A 22982-nucleotide genomic window follows, 5' to 3' on the forward strand; every position below is an offset into this window, starting at 1 on the left:
AGGGTCTTCGCCCTTTGGGCTCAGGCCCTAATTAAAGCTGCAAGCAGCGTTGGACGGGCCTTCGCGCCCTTGCGCACGGCGGGCGGCGGCGCAGTCAGCTAAGCTTCTGGGAACCAAGAAAACGTTTGGAGATGATCAGTGTGAGAGTCTTTTGACACATAATACTAACCAGTGTCTCTCTGTGAGCCCACCCCTCTGCTCACAGACAATTATGGATTATGAAATCAAAATATTGTTAACCTTAATCAATAATTCAGGCACCAACTGTAGGATCTGCAAGGAACACAGTTGATTATATTGCTATAATTATCAATTATCAATAATAAATAATTATAACAAATAACAGAATTATTAATATGAACTAACAAATACGAAGCACCATCCCGAAACCGGGACCAATAACCGAACAAGGTAATTTCATAAATGGGAGTTCACCTAGAATGTTAATATCTGAGAGATAATCATTCAAGGGTGAACAAAGAAGGGTTGAATTCGAGCTCTGACTCCTTCAATCAGCCACTTTTCACAATATGTTACCAATAATGACTAAAGAACTTCTCTTTAAAGATATAACAGTGTTAATTAAACTCAGCAAAATTAACAAAGTTAACAAATGCTTCATTCAATAAATAGCTATTCTAAAATCTAATTCTACCAAACAAAACACAAACAACTTTGCACAGGGTTGGACACTTGCAGGTTGGACACTTTTGTCCGACGTTATCTGACCATCAGATGTGCAAAACGATGTCGGTGCGTGTATCTGTGCGCACGTGAGTATGGTGTTAGTCACAAGAGAGGGAGGAGGGAAAGCGATCGTGAGAGAGAGAGAAGCGGTTCTTTTTCCACAGAGAGCGCACGTATGGACGGCAGTCTGTAACGCACGTTGTCTGGTTTAAGATCGACAATCAGTTTACTTTCTCACTCACGGCAGCACAAACACAGTAGTCCCGAGCGGAACAAACACAAAATAGTCTAGCGTGGTGAACACAACTAACAGGCAGCAAACAGGCAGCAGCGGAGCGTTAACTGCAGCATGACCGAAAGAAGCACAACCAGTTAGCCTCTGCTAGCCTCTCAGCTAACCCCGGCTCTCTGTTTAGATCCAAACGGAGCACCGAGTCCCGATTTGTTATTTAGGTTAAAGCCGAGAACAGGCAGCAGCGGAGCGTTAATTGCAGCATGACCGAAAGAAGCACAACCAGTTAGCCTCTGCTAGCCTCTCAGCTAACCCCGGCTCTCTGTTTAGATCCAAACGGAGCACCGAGTCCCGAATTGCTATTTAGGTTAAAGCGGAGAGAATCAGCGGGTCTGTCGGCCAGCTGAGTGAAGTGTAACCTGCGGAAAAAACACCGTGACCATCAAGGTAAAACAGGTCGGCGAAAACACGGCAGCTGGCTCTGAGTGGAGTGGCGGAGAGAACAGCAGAGATGACTCGGCGAAGACGCGCAGGGCAGAGCCGGTCCACGTTATCCCGAAGTAACTTCATTTCCTCTTTCTCCGGGGGAATTTGAGGACGCTGGTTGCAGCAGCAGTCTCTCTCGGGTCCAGGAATGTGTTCGGGGTGAACACGGGCAAAGTCTCGTCTCGTCCGACGAGGGGAGTCTTCGATGAGGGGAAAACATGTTCGTGGGGTAGTCAAGCTAACTCACAGGGGAACAGGAGTTAACCCTAGCTCAGTGACATGGGAAAGACGTATATTTCGGGCGTGCTCGCTTATAAAGGGGTGGTGATGTCATGGCTGCGTCCTCAGGACGCTCCGCTGTGCAGGAGCGTCTCCGCCAATGAGGGACCGATATTGACTGCTCCCTGCTGAGGTGTGAAAATCGCAAAGCATTCTTGGAAATGGAGTTTGCTCCACCCTCATGGCAGGTCCATTACAGTTTTAATACGGAGCTCCGGAGCTCCAGCCTTCCTGAGTTTTTCCCTCATATAGGCTATACTTTTTCTTAATCATTACTACAATATATGATTAGATGTGTAATAGTCTCCTCAGCCAAGTTAGAAAAAATATGTGCATGTATGAACAACAGCAATTGCAGAAGATGACAGTCAAAAAGTAATCATGTTAAATAATCATGATCTCAATATTGAACAAAACTGATTGTGATTATAATTTTTGCCATAAACAAGCACCCCTAAAAACAGCTAATTGTGATTTACATACACACACACACACACACACAGAGTTTAAATATGTATGTGATAAATTGTAAATATGTATGAAATGAATTGTTTTCTGTAAGAAACTCTTACTTGAACATTTTTCAGTGTGCTCCTAAAGTTATATGTATGCTCCTAATTTCTTTCATTTAGGAGCACATGCGCTCCTTGAAAAGAAGTAAGGATTGAACACTGCTGTCACATGTGTGAAAGCACTAAGTAAGTGGAGTGTGGTGCAGTCCAAGGGCTTCTGTCACAGGCAGATGTTTACTTTACCCATCCCCCCCCTCCCATTCTCTCTCTCTCCCTCACAGTTGGAAGGAAAGATTTCAAAGTGATCTTCTTGTGAAAAATCCTCATAAATCCCATAACTTTGGCCAAATCCTACATAAAAATATCATTTTTTTTGTAGGAATTTTCGTCGCGAATCCATTGATACAGGTTTGAAAGTGGTGGGACTTATAGTTTAGACGCCAGATGCCCCAGTTTGGCACAAAGTCCATGCCCAGAATTTGCCTCCCCATTGGTTTACATTGTAAGGTGTAATGTCGCACTCCAACTTTCAGGGCTTACTAAATCTAAACCGTTCGAGTTATTACAAAGTTTTTAATAACTTTTGCTCAACACAGTGTGATAAGTTCTGTATTAAAGTTTGAAGCCGATACCATTAACGCCCTAGGAGGAGATAGCGTTTATTCAAGGTCCAAAATTGGTAAAAAATCATACTTTGAAATTGACATTACAGATTTCCTGTTGGATTTAGGTCAGGGGTGTCAGCGTATGATTTGTAGGTCTTGATGAGACGAATAATTGGGTTTTGGTTCGATCTCTCTACGACATTCCTACGGGCCGTGGTGGCCGTTTTAGATACATAGGTGGCGCTAGAGAGCACATTTTGGCACTTTGGGGTTTAATTTTTACATTTTATCAAATTTTTCACCATTCCTGATGTGCGTGCCAAATTTGGTGAGTTTTTGAGCATGTTTAGGGGGTCAAATTTAGAGTTAAAGTGGCGTAATAATAAAGAATAATAATAATAATAATAATAATAATAATAAGAAACAAACAAACACACGAAAAACAAGAGGGTCTTCGCCCTTTGGGCTCAGGCCCTAATTAAAGCTGCAAGCAGCGTTGGACGGGCCTTCGCGCCCTTGCGCACAGCGGGCCGCGGCGCAGTCAGTTGAGCTTGTGGGAACCAAGAAAGCGTTTGGAGATGATCAGTGTGAGAGTCTTTTTACACACAATACTAACCAGTGTCTCTCTGTGAGCCCACCCCTCCGTTCACAGACAATTATGAATTATGACATCAAAATATTGTTAACCTTAATCAGTAATTCAGGTACCAACTGTAGGAATCTGCGAAGAACACAGTTAATTATTTGCTATAATTATCAATTATCAATAATAATTAATTATAACAATTAACAGAATTATTAATATGAACTAACAGATACGAAGCACCACCCCGAAACCGGGGCCAATAACCGAGCAAGGTAGTCTCATAAATGGGAGTTCACCTAGAATGTTCATATCTGAGAGATAATCAGTCAAGGGTGAACAAAGAAGGGTTGAATTCGAGCTCTGACTCCTTCAATCAGCCACTTTTCACAATATGTTACCAATAATGACTAAAGAACTTCTCTTTAAAGATATAACAGTGTTTATGAAACTTAGCAAAATTAACAAAGTTAACAAATGCTTCATTCAATAAACAGCTATTCTAAAATCTAATTCTACCAAACAAAACACAAACAGCTTTGCACAGGGTTGGACACTTGCAGGTTGGACACTTTTGTCCGACGTTATCTGACCATCAGATGTGCAAAACGATGTCGGTGCGTGTATCTGTGCGCGCGTGAGTATGGTGTTAGTCACAAGAGAGGGAGGAGGGAGAGCGATCGTGAGAGAGAGAGAAGCGGTTCTTTTTCCACAGAGAGCGCACGTATGGACGGCAGTCTGTAACGCACGTTGTCTGGTTTAAGATCGACAAATCAGTTTACTTTCTCACTCACGGCAGCACAAACACAGTAGTCCCGAGCGGGACAAACACAAAATAGTCAAGCGTGGTGAACACAACTAACAGGCAGCAAACAGGCAGCAGCGGAGCGTTAACTGCAGCATGACCGAAAGAAGCACAACCAGTTAGCCTCTGCTAGCCTCTCAGCTAACCCCGGCTCTCTGTTTAGATCCAAACGGAGCACCGAGTCCCGAATTGCTATTTAGGTTAAAGCGGAGAGAATCAGCGGGTCTGTCGGCCAGCTGAGTGAAGTGTAACCTGCGGAAAAAACACCGTGACCATCAAGGTAAAACAGGTCGGCGAAAACACGGCAGCTGGCTCTGAGTGGAGTGGCGGAGAGAACAGCAGAGATGACTCGGCGAAGACGCGCAGGGCAGAGCCGGTCCACGTTATCCCGAAGTAACTTCATTTCCTCTTTCTCCGGGGGAATTTGAGGACGCTGGTTGCAGCAGCAGTCTCTCTCGGGTCCAGGAATGTGTTCGGGTGAACACGGGCAAAGTCTCGTCTCGTCCGACGAGGGGAGGCTTCGATGAGGGGAAAACATGTTCGTGGGGGAGTCAAGCTAACTCACAGGGGAACAGGAGTTAACCCTAGCTCAGTGACATGGGAAAGACGTATATTTCGGGCGTGCTCGCTTATAAAGGGGTGGTGATGTCATGGCTGCGTCCTCAGGACGCTCCGCTGTGCAGGAGCGTCTCCGCCAATGAGGGACCGATATTGACTGCTCCCTGCTGAGGTGTGAAAATCGCAAAGCATTCTTGGAAATGGAGTTTGCTCCACCCTCATGGCAGGTCCATTACAGTTTTAATACGGAGCTCCGGAGCTCCAGCCTTCCTGAGTTTTTCCCTCATATAGGCTATACTTTTTCTTAATCATTACTACAATATATGATTAGATGTGTAATAGTCTCCTCAGCCAAGTTAGAAAAAATATGTGCATGTATGAACAACAGCAATTGCAGAAGATGACAGTCAAAAAGTAATCATGTTAAATAATCATGATCTCAATATTGAACAAAACTGATTGTGATTATAATTTTTGCCATAAACAAGCACCCCTAAAAACAGCTAATTGTGATTTACATACACACACACACACACACACAGAGTTTAAATATGTATGTGATAAATTGTAAATATGTATGAAATGAATTGTTTTCTGTAAGAAACTCTTACTTGAACATTTTTCAGTGTGCTCCTAAAGTTATATGTATGCTCCTAATTTCTTTCATTTAGGAGCACATGCGCTCCTTGAAAAGAAGTAAGGATTGAACACTGCTGTCACATGTGTGAAAGCACTAAGTAAGTGGAGTGTGGTGCAGTCCAAGGGCTTCTGTCACAGGCAGATGTTTACTTTACCCATCCCCCCCCTCCCATTCTCTCTCTCTCCCTCACAGTTGGAAGGAAAGATTTCAAAGTGATCTTCTTGTGAAAAATCCTCATAAATCCCATAACTTTGGCCAAATCCTACATAAAAATATCATTTTTTTGTAGGAATTTTCGTCGCGAATCCATTGATACAGGTTTGAAAGTGGTGGGACTTATAGTTTAGACGCCAGATGCCCCAGTTTGGCACAAAGTCCATGCCCAGAATTTGCCTCCCCATTGGTTTACATTGTAAGGTGTAATGTCGCACTCCAACTTTCAGGGCTTACTAAATCTAAACCGTTCGAGTTATTACAAAGTTTTTAATAACTTTTGCTCAACACAGTGTGATAAGTTCTGTATTAAAGTTTGAAGCCGATACCATTAACGCCCTAGGAGGAGATAGCGTTTATTCAAGGTCCAAAATTGGCAAAAAATCATACTTTGAAATTGACATTACAGATTTCCTGTTGGATTTAGGTCAGGGGTGTCAGCGTATGATTTGTAGGTCTTGATGAGACGAATAATTGGGTTTTGGTTCGATCTCTCTACGACATTCCTACGGGCCGTGGTGGCCGTTTTAGATACATAGGTGGCGCTAGAGAGCACATTTTGGCACTTTGGGGTTTAATTTTTACATTTTATCAAATTTTTCACCATTCCTGATGTGCGTGCCAAATTTGGTGAGTTTTTGAGCATGTTTAGGGGGTCAAATTTAGAGTTAAAGTGGCGTAATAATAAAGAATAATAATAATAATAATAATAATAATAATAAGAAACAAACAAACACACGAAAAACAAGAGGGTCTTCGCCCTTTGGGCTCAGGCCCTAATAATTAAAGCTGCAAGCAGCGTTGAACGGGCCTTCGCGCCCTTGCGCACAGCGGGCCGCGGCGCAGTCAGTTGAGCTTGTGGGAACCAAGAAAGCGTTTGGAGATGATCAGTGTGAGAGTCTTTTTACACACAATACTAACCAGTGTCTCTCTGTGAGCCCACCCCTCCGTTCACAGACAATTATGAATTATGACATCAAAATATTGTTAACCTTAATCAGTAATTCAGGTACCAACTGTAGGAATCTGCGAAGAACACAGTTAATTATTTGCTATAATTATCAATTATCAATAATAATTAATTATAACAATTAACAGAATTATTAATATGAACTAACAGATACGAAGCACCACCCCGAAACCGGGACCAATAACCGAGCAAGGTAGTCTCATAAATGGGAGTTCACCTAGAATGTTCATATCTGAGAGATAATCAGTCAAGGGTGAACAAAGAAGGGTTGAATTCGAGCTCTGACTCCTTCAATCAGCCACTTTTCACAATATGTTACCAATAATGACTAAAGAACTTCTCTTTAAAGATATAACAGTGTTTATGAAACTTAGCAAAATTAACAAAGTTAACAAATGCTTCATTCAATAAATAGCTATTCTAAAATCTAATTCTACCAAACAAAACACAAACAGCTTTGCACAGGGTTGGACACTTGCAGGGGAATGCGTGTATGTATGTATGTATGTATATATGTATGTGTGTGTGTGTGTGTGTGTGTGTGTGTGTGTGTGTGTGTGTGTGTGTGTTAGTAGCAAGAGAGGAAGGAGGGAAAGCGATCGTGAGAGGGAGAGAAGCGGCTCTTTTGTCCACAGAGAGCGCACGTACGGACGGCAGTCTGTAACGTACGTTGTCTGGTTTCAGATCGACAAAGCAGTTACTTTCTCACTCACGGCGGCAGAAAGACAGCAGTAGTCCCGAGCGGGACAAACACAAAATAGTCTAGCGTAGTGAACATAACTAACAGGCAGCAAACTTAAAATACTACTCAGAGTAAAGCAGAGAAAAATGGACTCGGCGGTCCGTCAACTCACACAACAAGAACAATAGCAATAAAGCTAAAAAGGCTAAATGCTAAACAACAGCAACTGATGCTGAAAAGAACACACAACTAACACTGCCTATGCCCAGACTTATGCCTCTTACTTGGTCGCTTCAGAAAGTGCGCAGGTTGTGTGTGTGTGTAGTCCGTCTTAATGTCCATCTTTGTTCTTGGCTCGGAGGCAGACGGTGCCGTTCTCGCACGTCGGCGGAAACACGGCAGCTGGTTCTGAGTGGAGTGGCGGAGAGAACAGCAGAGACGACTCGGCGAAGACGCGCAGGGCAGAGCCGGTCCACGTTATCCCGAAGTAACTTCATTTCCTCTTTCTCGGGGGAATTTGAGGACGCTGGTTGCAGCAGCGGTCTCTCTCGGGTCCAGGAATGTGTTCGGGTGAACACGGGCAAAGTCTCGTCTCGTCCGACGAGGGGAGTCTTCGATGAGGGGAAAACATGTTCGTGGGGTAGTCAAGCTAACTCACAGGGGAACAGGAGTTACCCCTAGCTCAGTGACATGGGAAAGACGTGTAGTTTGGGCGTGCTCGCTTATAAAGAGGTGGTGATGTCATGGCTGCGTCCTCAGGACGCTCCGCTGTGCAGGAGCGTCTCCGCCAATGAGGGACCGATGTTGACTGCTCCCTGCTGAAGTGTGAAAATCGAAAAGCATCCTTGGAAATGGAGTTTGCTCCACCCTCATGGCAGGTCCATTACAGTTTTAATACGGAGCTCCGGAACTCCAGCCTTCCTGAGTTTTTCCCTCATATAGGCTATAGTTTTTCTTAATCATTACTACAATATATGATTACATATGTAATAGTCTCCTCAGCCAAGTTAGAAAAAATATGTGCATGTATGAACAACAGCAATTGCAGAAGATGACAGTCAAAAAGTAATCATGTTAAATAATCATGATCTCAATATTGAACAAAACTGATTGTGATTATAATTTTTGCCATAAACAAGCACCCCTAAAAACAGCTAATTGTGATTTACATACACACACACACACACACACACACACACACACACACACACACAGAGTTTAAATATGTATGTGATAAATTGTAAATATGTATGAAATGAATTGTTTTCTGTAAGAAACTCTTACTTGAACATTTTTCAGTGTGCTCCTAAAGTTATATGTATGCTCCTAATTTCTTTCATTTAGGAGCACATGCGCTCCTTGAAAAGAAGTAAGGATTGAACACTGCTGTCACATGTGTGAAAGCACTAAGTAAGTGGAGTGTGGTGCAGTCCAAGGGCTTCTGTCACAGGCAGATGTTTACTTTACCCATCCCCCCCCTCCCATTCTCTCTCTCTCCCTCACAGTTGGAAGGAAAGATTTCAAAGTGATCTTCTTGTGAAAAATCCTCATAAATCCCATAACTTTGGCCAAATCCTACATAAAAATATCATTTTTTTGTAGGAATTTTCGTCGCGAATCCATTGATACAGGTTTGAAAGTGGTGGGACTTATAGTTTAGACGCCAGATGCCCCAGTTTGGCACAAAGTCCATGCCCAGAATTTGCCTCCCCATTGGTTTACATTGTAAGGTGTAATGTCGCACTCCAACTTTCAGGGCTTACTAAATCTAAACCGTTCGAGTTATTACAAAGTTTTTAATAACTTTTGCTCAACACAGTGTGATAAGTTCTGTATTAAAGTTTGAAGCCGATACCATTAACGCCCTAGGAGGAGATAGCGTTTATTCAAGGTCCAAAATTGGCAAAAAATCATACTTTGAAATTGACATTACAGATTTCCTGTTGGATTTAGGTCAGGGGTGTCAGCGTATGATTTGTAGGTCTTGATGAGACGAATAATTGGGTTTTGGTTCGATCTCTCTACGACATTCCTACGGGCCGTGGTGGCCGTTTTAGATACATAGGTGGCGCTAGAGAGCACATTTTGGCACTTTGGGGTTTAATTTTTACATTTTATCAAATTTTTCACCATTCCTGATGTGCGTGCCAAATTTGGTGAGTTTTTGAGCATGTTTAGGGGGTCAAATTTAGAGTTAAAGTGGCGTAATAATAAAGAATAATAATAATTAAAGCTGCAAGCAGCGTTGGACGGGCCTTCGCGCCCTTGCGCACAGCGGGCCGCGGCGCAGTCAGTTGAGCTTGTGGGAACCAAGAAAGCGTTTGGAGATGATCAGTGTGAGAGTCTTTTTACACACAATACTAACCAGTGTCTCTCTGTGAGCCCACCCCTCCGTTCACAGACAATTATGAATTATGACATCAAAATATTGTTAACCTTAATCAGTAATTCAGGTACCAACTGTAGGAATCTGCGAAGAACACAGTTAATTATTTGCTATAATTATCAATTATCAATAATAATTAATTATAACAATTAACAGAATTATTAATATGAACTAACAGATACGAAGCACCACCCCGAAACCGGGACCAATAACCGAGCAAGGTAGTCTCATAAATGGGAGTTCACCTAGAATGTTCATATCTGAGAGATAATCAGTCAAGGGTGAACAAAGAAGGGTTGAATTCGAGCTCTGACTCCTTCAATCAGCCACTTTTCACAATATGTTACCAATAATGACTAAAGAACTTCTCTTTAAAGATATAACAGTGTTTATGAAACTTAGCAAAATTAACAAAGTTAACAAATGCTTCATTCAATAAATAGCTATTCTAAAATCTAATTCTACCAAACAAAACACAAACAGCTTTGCACAGGGTTGGACACTTGCAGGGGAATGCGTGTATGTATGTATGTATGTATATATGTATGTGTGTGTGTGTGTGTGTGTGTGTGTGTGTGTGTGTGTGTGTGTGTGTGTGTGTTAGTAGCAAGAGAGGAAGGAGGGAAAGCGATCGTGAGAGGGAGAGAAGCGGCTCTTTTGTCCACAGAGAGCGCACGTACGGACGGCAGTCTGTAACGTACGTTGTCTGGTTTCAGATCGACAAAGCAGTTACTTTCTCACTCACGGCGGCAGAAAGACAGCAGTAGTCCCGAGCGGGACAAACACAAAATAGTCTAGCGTAGTGAACATAACTAACAGGCAGCAAACTTAAAATACTACTCAGAGTAAAGCAGAGAAAAATGGACTCGGCGGTCCGTCAACTCACACAACAAGAACAATAGCAATAAAGCTAAAAAGGCTAAATGCTAAACAACAGCAACTGATGCTGAAAAGAACACACAACTAACACTGCCTATGCCCAGACTTATGCCTCTTACTTGGTCGCTTCAGAAAGTGCGCAGGTTGTGTGTGTGTGTAGTCCGTCTTAATGTCCATCTTTGTTCTTGGCTCGGAGGCAGACGGTGCCGTTCTCGCACGTCGGCGGAAACACGGCAGCTGGTTCTGAGTGGAGTGGCGGAGAGAACAGCAGAGACGACTCGGCGAAGACGCGCAGGGCAGAGCCGGTCCACGTTATCCCGAAGTAACTTCATTTCCTCTTTCTCGGGGGAATTTGAGGACGCTGGTTGCAGCAGCGGTCTCTCTCGGGTCCAGGAATGTGTTCGGGTGAACACGGGCAAAGTCTCGTCTCGTCCGACGAGGGGAGTCTTCGATGAGGGGAAAACATGTTCGTGGGGTAGTCAAGCTAACTCACAGGGGAACAGGAGTTACCCCTAGCTCAGTGACATGGGAAAGACGTGTAGTTTGGGCGTGCTCGCTTATAAAGAGGTGGTGATGTCATGGCTGCGTCCTCAGGACGCTCCGCTGTGCAGGAGCGTCTCCGCCAATGAGGGACCGATGTTGACTGCTCCCTGCTGAAGTGTGAAAATCGAAAAGCATCCTTGGAAATGGAGTTTGCTCCACCCTCATGGCAGGTCCATTACAGTTTTAATACGGAGCTCCGGAACTCCAGCCTTCCTGAGTTTTTCCCTCATATAGGCTATAGTTTTTCTTAATCATTACTACAATATATGATTACATATGTAATAGTCTCCTCAGCCAAGTTAGAAAAAATATGTGCATGTATGAACAACAGCAATTGCAGAAGATGACAGTCAAAAAGTAATCATGTTAAATAATCATGATCTCAATATTGAACAAAACTGATTGTGATTATAATTTTTGCCATAAACAAGCACCCCTAAAAACAGCTAATTGTGATTTACATACACACACACACACACACACACACACACACACACACACACACACAGAGTTTAAATATGTATGTGATAAATTGTAAATATGTATGAAATGAATTGTTTTCTGTAAGAAACTCTTACTTGAACATTTTTCAGTGTGCTCCTAAAGTTATATGTATGCTCCTAATTTCTTTCATTTAGGAGCACATGCGCTCCTTGAAAAGAAGTAAGGATTGAACACTGCTGTCACATGTGTGAAAGCACTAAGTAAGTGGAGTGTGGTGCAGTCCAAGGGCTTCTGTCACAGGCAGATGTTTACTTTACCCATCCCCCCCCTCCCATTCTCTCTCTCTCCCTCACAGTTGGAAGGAAAGATTTCAAAGTGATCTTCTTGTGAAAAATCCTCATAAATCCCATAACTTTGGCCAAATCCTACATAAAAATATCATTTTTTTGTAGGAATTTTCGTCGCGAATCCATTGATACAGGTTTGAAAGTGGTGGGACTTATAGTTTAGACGCCAGATGCCCCAGTTTGGCACAAAGTCCATGCCCAGAATTTGCCTCCCCATTGGTTTACATTGTAAGGTGTAATGTCGCACTCCAACTTTCAGGGCTTACTAAATCTAAACCGTTCGAGTTATTACAAAGTTTTTAATAACTTTTGCTCAACACAGTGTGATAAGTCATGTATTAAAGTTTGAAGCCGATACCATTAACGCCCTAGGAGGAGATAGCGTTTATTCAAGGTCCAAAATTGGCAAAAAATCATACTTTGAAATGGACATTGCAGATTTCCTGTTGGATTTAGGTCAGGGGTGTCAGCGTATGATTTGTAGGTCTTGATGAGACGAATAATTGGGTTTTGGTTCGATCTCTCTACGACATTCCTACGGGCCGTGGTGGCCGTTTTAGATACATAGGTGGCGCTCTTGAGCACATTTTGGCACTTTGGGGTTTAATTTTTACATTTTATCAAATTTTTCACCATTCCTGATGTGCGTGCCAAATTTGGTGAGTTTTTGAGCATGTTTAGGGGGTCAAATTTAGAGTTAAAGTCGCGTAACAAGAAAGAAAGAATAATAATAATTAAAGCTGCAAGCAGCGTTGGACGGGCCTTCGCGCCCTTGCGCACGTCAAGCCGCGGCGCAGTCAGTTGAGCTTGTGGGAACCAAGAAAACGTTTGGAGATGATCAGTGTGAGAGTCTTTTTACACACAATACTAACCAGTGTCTCTCTGTGAGCCCACCCCTCTGTTCACAGACAATTATGAATTATGAAATCAAAATATTGTTAACCTTAATCAATAATTCAGGTACCAACTGTAGGATCTGCGAAGAACACAGTTAATTATTTGCTATAATTATCAATTATCAATAATAATTAATTATAACAATTAACAGAATTATTAATATGAACTAACAGATACGAAGCACCACCCCGAAACCGGGGCCAATAACCGAGCAAGGTAGTCTCATAAATGGGAGTTCACCTAGAATGTTAATATCTGAGAGATAATCATTCAAGGGTGAACAAAGAGGGGTTGAATTCGAGCTCTGACTCCTTCAATCAGCCACTTTTCACAATATGTTACCAATAATGACTAAAGACCTTCTCTTTAAAGATATAACAGTGTTTATTAAACTTAGCAAAATTAACAAAGTTAACAAATGCTTCATTCAATAAATAGCTATTCTAAAATCTAATTCTACCAAACAAAACACAAACAGCTTTGCACAGGGTTGGACACTTGCAGGTTGGACACTTTTGTCCGACGTTATCTGACCATCAGATGTGCAAAACGATGTCGGTGCGTGTATCTGTGCGCGCGTGAGTGTAGTGTTAGTCACAAGAGGGAGTAGGGAAAACGATCGTGAGAGAGAGAGAAGCGGTTCTTTTTCCACAGAGAGCGCAAGTACGGACAGCAGTCTGTAACGCACGTTGTCTGGTTTCAGATCGACAAATCAGTTTACTTTCTCACTCACGGCAGCACAAACACAGTAGTCCCGAGCGGGACAAACACAAAATAGTCTAGCGTGGTGAACACAACTAACAGGCAGCAAACAGGCAGCAGCGGAGCGTTAACTGCAGCATGACCGAAAGAAGCACAACCAGTTAGCCTCTGCTAGCCTCTCAGCTAACCCCGGCTCTCTGTTTAGATCCAAACGGAGCACCGAGTCCCGATTTGTTATTTAGGTTAAAGCCGAGAACAGGCAGCAGCGGAGCGTTAATTGCAGCATGACCGAAAGAAGCACAACCAGTTAGCCTCTGCTAGCCTCTCAGCTAACCCCGGCTCTCTGTTTAGATCCAAACGGAGCACCGAGGCCCGATTTGTTATTTAGGTTAAAGCGGAGAACAGGCAGCAAACAGGCAGCAGCGGAGCGTTAACTGCAGCATGACCGAAAGAAGCACAACCAGTTAGCCTCTGCTAGCCACTCAGCTAACCCCGGCTCTCTGTTTAGATCCAAACGGAGCACCGAGTCCCGATTTGTTATTTAGGTTAAAGCGGAGAACAGGCAGCAGCGGAGCGTTAATTGCAGCATGACCGAAAGAAGCACAACCAGTTAGCCTCTGCTAGCCTCTCAGCTAACCCCGGGTCTCTGTTTAGATCCAAACGGAGCACCGAGTCCCGAATTGCTATTTAGGTTAAAGCGGAGAGAATCAGCGGGTCTGTCGGCCAGCTGAGTGAAGTGAAACCTGCGGAATAAAGGAATGTAAGTAACTTCATTTCCTCTTTCTCGGGGGAATTTGAGGACGCTGGTTGCAGCAGCGGTCTCTCTCGGCTCCAGGAATGTGTTCGGGTGAACACGGGAAAAGTCTCGTCTCGTCCGACGAGGGGAGTCTTCGATGAGGGGAAAACATGTTCGTGGGGTAGTCAAGCTAACTCACAGGGGAACAGGAGTTACCCCGAGCTCAGTGACATGGGAAAGACGTGTATTTCGGGCGTGCTCGCTTATAAAGGGGTGGTGATGTCATGGCTGTGCAGGAACGTCTCCGCCAATGAGGGACCGATGTTGACTGCTCCCTGCTGAGGTGTGAAAATCGCAAAGCATCCTTGGAAATGGAGTAGATGTTTACTTTACCCATCCCCCCCCTCCCATTCTCTCTCTCTCCCTCACAGTTGGAAGGACAGATTTTAAACTGATCTTCTTGTGAAAAATCCTCATAAATCCCATAACTTTGACCAAATCCTACATAAAAATATCATTTTTTTGTAGGAATTTTCGTCGCGAATCCATTGATACAGGTTTGAAAGTGGTGGGACTTATAGTTTAGACGCCAGATGCCCCAGTTTGGCACAAAGTCCATGCCCAGAATTTGCCTCCCCATTGGTTTACATTGTAAGGTGTAATGTCGCACTCCAACTTTCAGGGCTTACTAAATCTAAACCGTTCGAGTTATTACAAAGTTTTTAATAACTTTTGCTCAACACAGTGTGATAAGTCATGTATTAAAGTTTGAAGCCGATACCATTAACGCCCTAGGAGGAGATAGCGTTTATTCAAGGTCCAAAATTGGCAAAAAATGGTACTTTGAAATGGACATTGCGGATTTCCTGTTGGATTTAGGTCAGGGGTGTCAGCGTATGATTTGTAGGTCTTGATGAGACGAATAATTGGGTTTTGGTTCGATCTCTCTACGACATTCCTACGGGCCGTGGTGGCCGTTTTAGATACGTAGGTGGCGCTAGAGAGCACATTTTGGCACTTTGGGGTTTAATTTTTACATTTTATCAAATTTTTCACCATTCCTGATGTGCGTGCCAAATTTGGTGAGTTTTTGAGCATGTTTAGGGGGTCAAATTTAGAGTTAAAGTGGCGTAACAAGAAAGAAAGAATAATAATAATAATAATAATAATAAAGAAACAAACGGACGAAAAACAAGAGGGTCTTCGCCCTTTGGGCTCAGGCCCTAATAATAAGAAACAAACAAACACACGAAAAACAAGAGGGTCTTCGCCCTTTGGGCTCAGGCCCTAATTAAAGCTGCAAGCAGCGTTGGACGGGCCTTCGCGCCCTTGCGCACAGCGGGCCGCGGCGCAGTCAGTTGAGCTTGTGGGAACCAAGAAAGCGTTTGGAGATGATCAGTGTGAGAGTCTTTTTACACACAATACTAACCAGTGTCTCTCTGTGAGCCCACCCCTCCGTTCACAGACAATTATGAATTATGACATCAAAATATTGTTAACCTTAATCAGTAATTCAGGTACCAACTGTAGGAATCTGCGAAGAACACAGTTAATTATTTGCTATAATTATCAATTATCAATAATAATTAATTATAACAATTAACAGAATTATTAATATGAACTAACAGATACGAAGCACCACCCCGAAACCGGGGCCAATAACCGAGCAAGGTAGTCTCATAAATGGGAGTTCACCTAGAATGTTCATATCTGAGAGATAATCAGTCAAGGGTGAACAAAGAAGGGTTGAATTCGAGCTCTGACTCCTTCAATCAGCCACTTTTCACAATATGTTACCAATAATGACTAAAGAACTTCTCTTTAAAGATATAACAGTGTTTATGAAACTTAGCAAAATTAACAAAGTTAACAAATGCTTCATTCAATAAACAGCTATTCTAAAATCTAATTCTACCAAACAAAACACAAACAGCTTTGCACAGGGTTGGACACTTGCAGGTTGGACACTTTTGTCCGACGTTATCTGACCATCAGATGTGCAAAACGATGTCGGTGCGTGTATCTGTGCGCGCGTGAGTATGGTGTTAGTCACAAGAGAGGGAGGAGGGAGAGCGATCGTGAGAGAGAGAGAAGCGGTTCTTTTTCCACAGAGAGCGCACGTATGGACGGCAGTCTGTAACGCACGTTGTCTGGTTTAAGATCGACAAATCAGTTTACTTTCTCACTCACGGCAGCACAAACACAGTAGTCCCGAGCGGGACAAACACAAAATAGTCAAGCGTGGTGAACACAACTAACAGGCAGCAAACAGGCAGCAGCGGAGCGTTAACTGCAGCATGACCGAAAGAAGCACAACCAGTTAGCCTCTGCTAGCCTCTCAGCTAACCCCGGCTCTCTGTTTAGATCCAAACGGAGCACCGAGTCCCGAATTGCTATTTAGGTTAAAGCGGAGAGAATCAGCGGGTCTGTCGGCCAGCTGAGTGAAGTGTAACCTGCGGAAAAAACACCGTGACCATCAAGGTAAAACAGGTCGGCGAAAACACGGCAGCTGGCTCTGAGTGGAGTGGCGGAGAGAACAGCAGAGATGACTCGGCGAAGACGCGCAGGGCAGAGCCGGTCCACGTTATCCCGAAGTAACTTCATTTCCTCTTTCTCCGGGGGAATTTGAGGACGCTGGTTGCAGCAGCAGTCTCTCTCGGGTCCAGGAATGTGTTCGGGTGAACACGGGCAAAGTCTCGTCTCGTCCGACGAGGGGAGTCTTCGATGAGGGGAAAACATGTTCGTGGGGTAGTCAAGCTAACTCACAGGGGAACAGGAGTTAACCCTAGCTCAGTGACATGGGAAAGACGTATATTTCGGGCGTGCTCGCTTATAAAGGGGTGGTGATGTCATGGCTGCGTCCTCAGGACGCTCCGCTGTGCAGGAGCGTCTCCGCCAATGAGGGACCGATATTGACTGCTCCCTGCTGAGGTGCGAAAATCGCAAAGCATTCTTGGAAATGGAGTTTGCTCCACCCTCATGGCAGGTCCATTACAGTTTTAATACGGAGCTCCGGAGCTCCAGCCTTCCTGAGTTTTTCCCTCATATAGGCTATACTTTTTCTTAATCATTACTACAATATATGATTAGATGTGTAATAGTCTCCTCAGCCAAGTTAGAAAAAATATGTGCATGTATGAACAACAGCAATTGCAGAAGATGACAGTCAAAAAGTAATCATGTTAAATAATCATGATCTCAATATTGAACAAAACTGATTGTGATTATAATTTTTGCCATAAACAAGCACCCCTAAAAACAGCTAATTGTGATTTACATACACACACACACACACACACAGAGTTTAAATATGTATGTGATAAATTGTAAATATGTATGAAATGAATTGTTTTCTGTAAGAAACTCTTACTTGAACATTTTTCAGTGTGCTCCTAAAGTTATATGTATGCTCCTAATTTCTTTCATTTAGGAGCACATGCGCTCCTTGAAAAGAAGTAAGGATTGAACACTGCTGTCACATGTGTGAAAGCACTAAGTAAGTGGAGTGTGGTGCAGTCCAAGGGCTTCTGTCACAGGCAGATGTTTACTTTACCCATCCCCCCCCTCCCATTCTCTCTCTCTCCCTCACAGTTGGAAGGAAAGATTTCAAAGTGATCTTCTTGTGAAAAATCCTCATAAATCCCATAACTTTGGCCAAATCCTACATAAAAATATCATTTTTTTGTAGGAATTTTCGTCGCGAATCCATTGATACAGGTTTGAAAGTGGTGGGACTTATAGTTTAGACGCCAGATGCCCCAGTTTGGCACAAAGTCCATGCCCAGAATTTGCCTCCCCATTGGTTTACATTGTAAGGTGTAATGTCGCACTCCAACTTTCAGGGCTTACTAAATCTAAACCGTTCGAGTTATTACAAAGTTTTTAATAACTTTTGCTCAACACAGTGTGATAAGTTCTGTATTAAAGTTTGAAGCCGATACCATTAACGCCCTAGGAGGAGATAGCGTTTATTCAAGGTCCAAAATTGGCAAAAAATCATACTTTGAAATTGACATTACAGATTTCCTGTTGGATTTAGGTCAGGGGTGTCAGCGTATGATTTGTAGGTCTTGATGAGACGAATAATTGGGTTTTGGTTCGATCTCTCTACGACATTCCTACGGGCCGTGGTGGCCGTTTTAGATACATAGGTGGCGCTAGAGAGCACATTTTGGCACTTTGGGGTTTAATTTTTACATTTTATCAAATTTTTCACCATTCCTGATGTGCGTGCCAAATTTGGTGAGTTTTTGAGCATGTTTAGGGGGTCAAATTTAGAGTTAAAGTGGCGTAATAATAAAGAATAATAATAATAATAATAATAATAATAATAAGAAACAAACAAACACACGAAAAACAAGAGGGTCTTCGCCCTTTGGGCTCAGGCCCTAATAATTAAAGCTGCAAGCAGCGTTGAACGGGCCTTCGCGCCCTTGCGCACAGCGGGCCGCGGCGCAGTCAGTTGAGCTTGTGGGAACCAAGAAAGCGTTTGGAGATGATCAGTGTGAGAGTCTTTTTACACACAATACTAACCAGTGTCTCTCTGTGAGCCCACCCCTCCGTTCACAGACAATTATGAATTATGACATCAAAATATTGTTAACCTTAATCAGTAATTCAGGTACCAACTGTAGGAATCTGCGAAGAACACAGTTAATTATTTGCTATAATTATCAATTATCAATAATAATTAATTATAACAATTAACAGAATTATTAATATGAACTAACAGATACGAAGCACCACCCCGAAACCGGGACCAATAACCGAGCAAGGTAGTCTCATAAATGGGAGTTCACCTAGAATGTTCATATCTGAGAGATAATCAGTCAAGGGTGAACAAAGAAGGGTTGAATTCGAGCTCTGACTCCTTCAATCAGCCACTTTTCACAATATGTTACCAATAATGACTAAAGAACTTCTCTTTAAAGATATAACAGTGTTTATGAAACTTAGCAAAATTAACAAAGTTAACAAATGCTTCATTCAATAAATAGCTATTCTAAAATCTAATTCTACCAAACAAAACACAAACAGCTTTGCACAGGGTTGGACACTTGCAGGGGAATGCGTGTATGTATGTATGTATGTATATATGTATGTGTGTGTGTGTGTGTGTGTGTGTGTGTGTGTGTGTGTGTGTGTGTGTTAGTAGCAAGAGAGGAAGGAGGGAAAGCGATCGTGAGAGGGAGAGAAGCGGCTCTTTTGTCCACAGAGAGCGCACGTACGGACGGCAGTCTGTAACGTACGTTGTCTGGTTTCAGATCGACAAAGCAGTTACTTTCTCACTCACGGCGGCAGAAAGACAGCAGTAGTCCCGAGCGGGACAAACACAAAATAGTCTAGCGTAGTGAACATAACTAACAGGCAGCAAACTTAAAATACTACTCAGAGTAAAGCAGAGAAAAATGGACTCGGCGGTCCGTCAACTCACACAACAAGAACAATAGCAATAAAGCTAAAAAGGCTAAATGCTAAACAACAGCAACTGATGCTGAAAAGAACACACAACTAACACTGCCTATGCCCAGACTTATGCCTCTTACTTGGTCGCTTCAGAAAGTGCGCAGGTTGTGTGTGTGTGTAGTCCGTCTTAATGTCCATCTTTGTTCTTGGCTCGGAGGCAGACGGTGCCGTTCTCGCACGTCGGCGGAAACACGGCAGCTGGTTCTGAGTGGAGTGGCGGAGAGAACAGCAGAGACGACTCGGCGAAGACGCGCAGGGCAGAGCCGGTCCACGTTATCCCGAAGTAACTTCATTTCCTCTTTCTCGGGGGAATTTGAGGACGCTGGTTGCAGCAGCGGTCTCTCTCGGGTCCAGGAATGTGTTCGGGTGAACACGGGCAAAGTCTCGTCTCGTCCGACGAGGGGAGTCTTCGATGAGGGGAAAACATGTTCGTGGGGTAGTCAAGCTAACTCACAGGGGAACAGGAGTTACCCCTAGCTCAGTGACATGGGAAAGACGTGTAGTTTGGGCGTGCTCGCTTATAAAGAGGTGGTGATGTCATGGCTGCGTCCTCAGGACGCTCCGCTGTGCAGGAGCGTCTCCGCCAATGAGGGACCGATGTTGACTGCTCCCTGCTGAAGTGTGAAAATCGAAAAGCATCCTTGGAAATGGAGTTTGCTCCACCCTCATGGCAGGTCCATTACAGTTTTAATACGGAGCTCCGGAACTCCAGCCTTCCTGAGTTTTTCCCTCATATAGGCTATAGTTTTTCTTAATCATTACTACAATATATGATTACATATGTAATAGTCTCCTCAGCCAAGTTAGAAAAAATATGTGCATGTATGAACAACAGCAATTGCAGAAGATGACAGTCAAAAAGTAATCATGTTAAATAATCATGATCTCAATATTGAACAAAACTGATTGTGATTATAATTTTTGCCATAAACAAGCACCCCTAAAAACAGCTAATTGTGATTTACATACACACACACACACACACACACACACACACACACACACACACAGAGTTTAAATATGTATGTGATAAATTGTAAATATGTATGAAATGAATTGTTTTCTGTAAGAAACTCTTACTTGAACATTTTTCAGTGTGCTCCTAAAGTTATATGTATGCTCCTAATTTCTTTCATTTAGGAGCACATGCGCTCCTTGAAAAGAAGTAAGGATTGAACACTGCTGTCACATGTGTGAAAGCACTAAGTAAGTGGAGTGTGGTGCAGTCCAAGGGCTTCTGTCACAGGCAGATGTTTACTTTACCCATCCCCCCCCTCCCATTCTCTCTCTCTCCCTCACAGTTGGAAGGAAAGATTTCAAAGTGATCTTCTTGTGAAAAATCCTCATAAATCCCATAACTTTGGCCAAATCCTACATAAAAATATCATTTTTTTGTAGGAATTTTCGTCGCGAATCCATTGATACAGGTTTGAAAGTGGTGGGACTTATAGTTTAGACGCCAGATGCCCCAGTTTGGCACAAAGTCCATGCCCAGAATTTGCCTCCCCATTGGTTTACATTGTAAGGTGTAATGTCGCACTCCAACTTTCAGGGCTTACTAAATCTAAACCGTTCGAGTTATTACAAAGTTTTTAATAACTTTTGCTCAACACAGTGTGATAAGTCATGTATTAAAGTTTGAAGCCGATACCATTAACGCCCTAGGAGGAGATAGCGTTTATTCAAGGTCCAAAATTGGCAAAAAATCATACTTTGAAATGGACATTGCAGATTTCCTGTTGGATTTAGGTCAGGGGTGTCAGCGTATGATTTGTAGGTCTTGATGAGACGAATAATTGGGTTTTGGTTCGATCTCTCTACGACATTCCTACGGGCCGTGGTGGCCGTTTTAGATACATAGGTGGCGCTCTTGAGCACATTTTGGCACTTTGGGGTTTAATTTTTACATTTTATCAAATTTTTCACCATTCCTGATGTGCGTGCCAAATTTGGTGAGTTTTTGAGCATGTTTAGGGGGTCAAATTTAGAGTTAAAGTGGCGTAATAATAAAGAATAATAATAATAATAATAATAATAATAATAAGAAACAAACAAACACACGAAAAACAAGAGGGTCTTCGCCCTTTGGGCTCAGGCCCTAATAAGAAACAAACAAACACACGAAAAACAAGAGGGTCTTCGCCCTTTGGGCTCAGGCCCTAATTAAAGCTGCAAGCAGCGTTGAACGGGCCTTCGCGCCCTTGCGCACGTCGGGCCGCGGCGCAGTCAGTTGAGCTTGTGGGAACCAAGACAACGTTTGGAGATGATCAGTGTGAGAGTCTTTTGACACACAATACTAACTACTTTCTCTCCGTGAGCGCACCCCTCTGTTTATCACAGATAATTATGGCTTATGAAATTAAAATATTGTTAACCTTAATCAATAATTCAGGCACCAACTGTAGCATGTATGAGGAACACAGTTGATTATTTGCCATAATTATCAATTATCTAAGATAAATTACCTAATTATAATAATTAATAGAATTATTAATATGAACTAACAAGCACGGAGCACCACCCGGAAACCAGGACCAATAACCGAACAAGGTAATCTCATAAATGGGACTTCACCTAGAATGTTAATATCTGCGAGATATCAACATTCAAGGGTGAACAAAGAAGGGTTGAATTCAAGCTCTGACTCCTTCAATCAGCCACTTCTCACAATATGTTACACACAATAATGACAAAAGAACTTCTCTTTAAAGATATAACATTGTTTATTAAACTTAGCAAAATTAACAAAGTTAACAAATACTTCATTCAATAAACAGCTATTCTAAAATCTAATTCTACCAAACAAAACACAAACAGCTTTGCACAGAGTTGGACACTTGCAGGGGAATGCGTGTATGTATGTATGTGTGTGTGTGTGTGTGTGTGTGTGTGTGTGTGTGTGTGTGTGTGTTAGTAGCAAGAGAGGAAGGAGGGAAAGCGATCGTGAGAGGGAGAGAAGCGGCTCTTTTGTCCACAGAGAGCGCACGTACGGACGGCAGTCTGTAACGTACGTTGTCTGGTTTCTGATCGACAAATCAATTTACTTTCTCACTCACGGTGGCACAAAAGTAGCAGTTGTCCCGACCGGGAAAAACACAAAATAGTCTAGCGTGGTGAACACAACTAACAGGCAGCAAACTTAAAATACTCCTCAGAGTAAAGCAGAGAAAAATGGACTCGGCGGTCCGTCAACTCACACAACAAGAACAATAGCGATAAAGCTAAAAAGGCTAAATGCTAAACAACAGCAACTGATGCTGGAAAGAACACACAACTAACACTGCCTATGCCCAGACTTATGCCTCTTACTTGGTCGCTTCAGAAAGTGCG

The sequence above is a fragment of the Thunnus maccoyii genome, chromosome 9 (assembly GCF_910596095.1).
Source record: "Thunnus maccoyii chromosome 9, fThuMac1.1, whole genome shotgun sequence".
Taxonomy (NCBI): Eukaryota; Metazoa; Chordata; class Actinopteri; order Scombriformes; family Scombridae; genus Thunnus; species Thunnus maccoyii.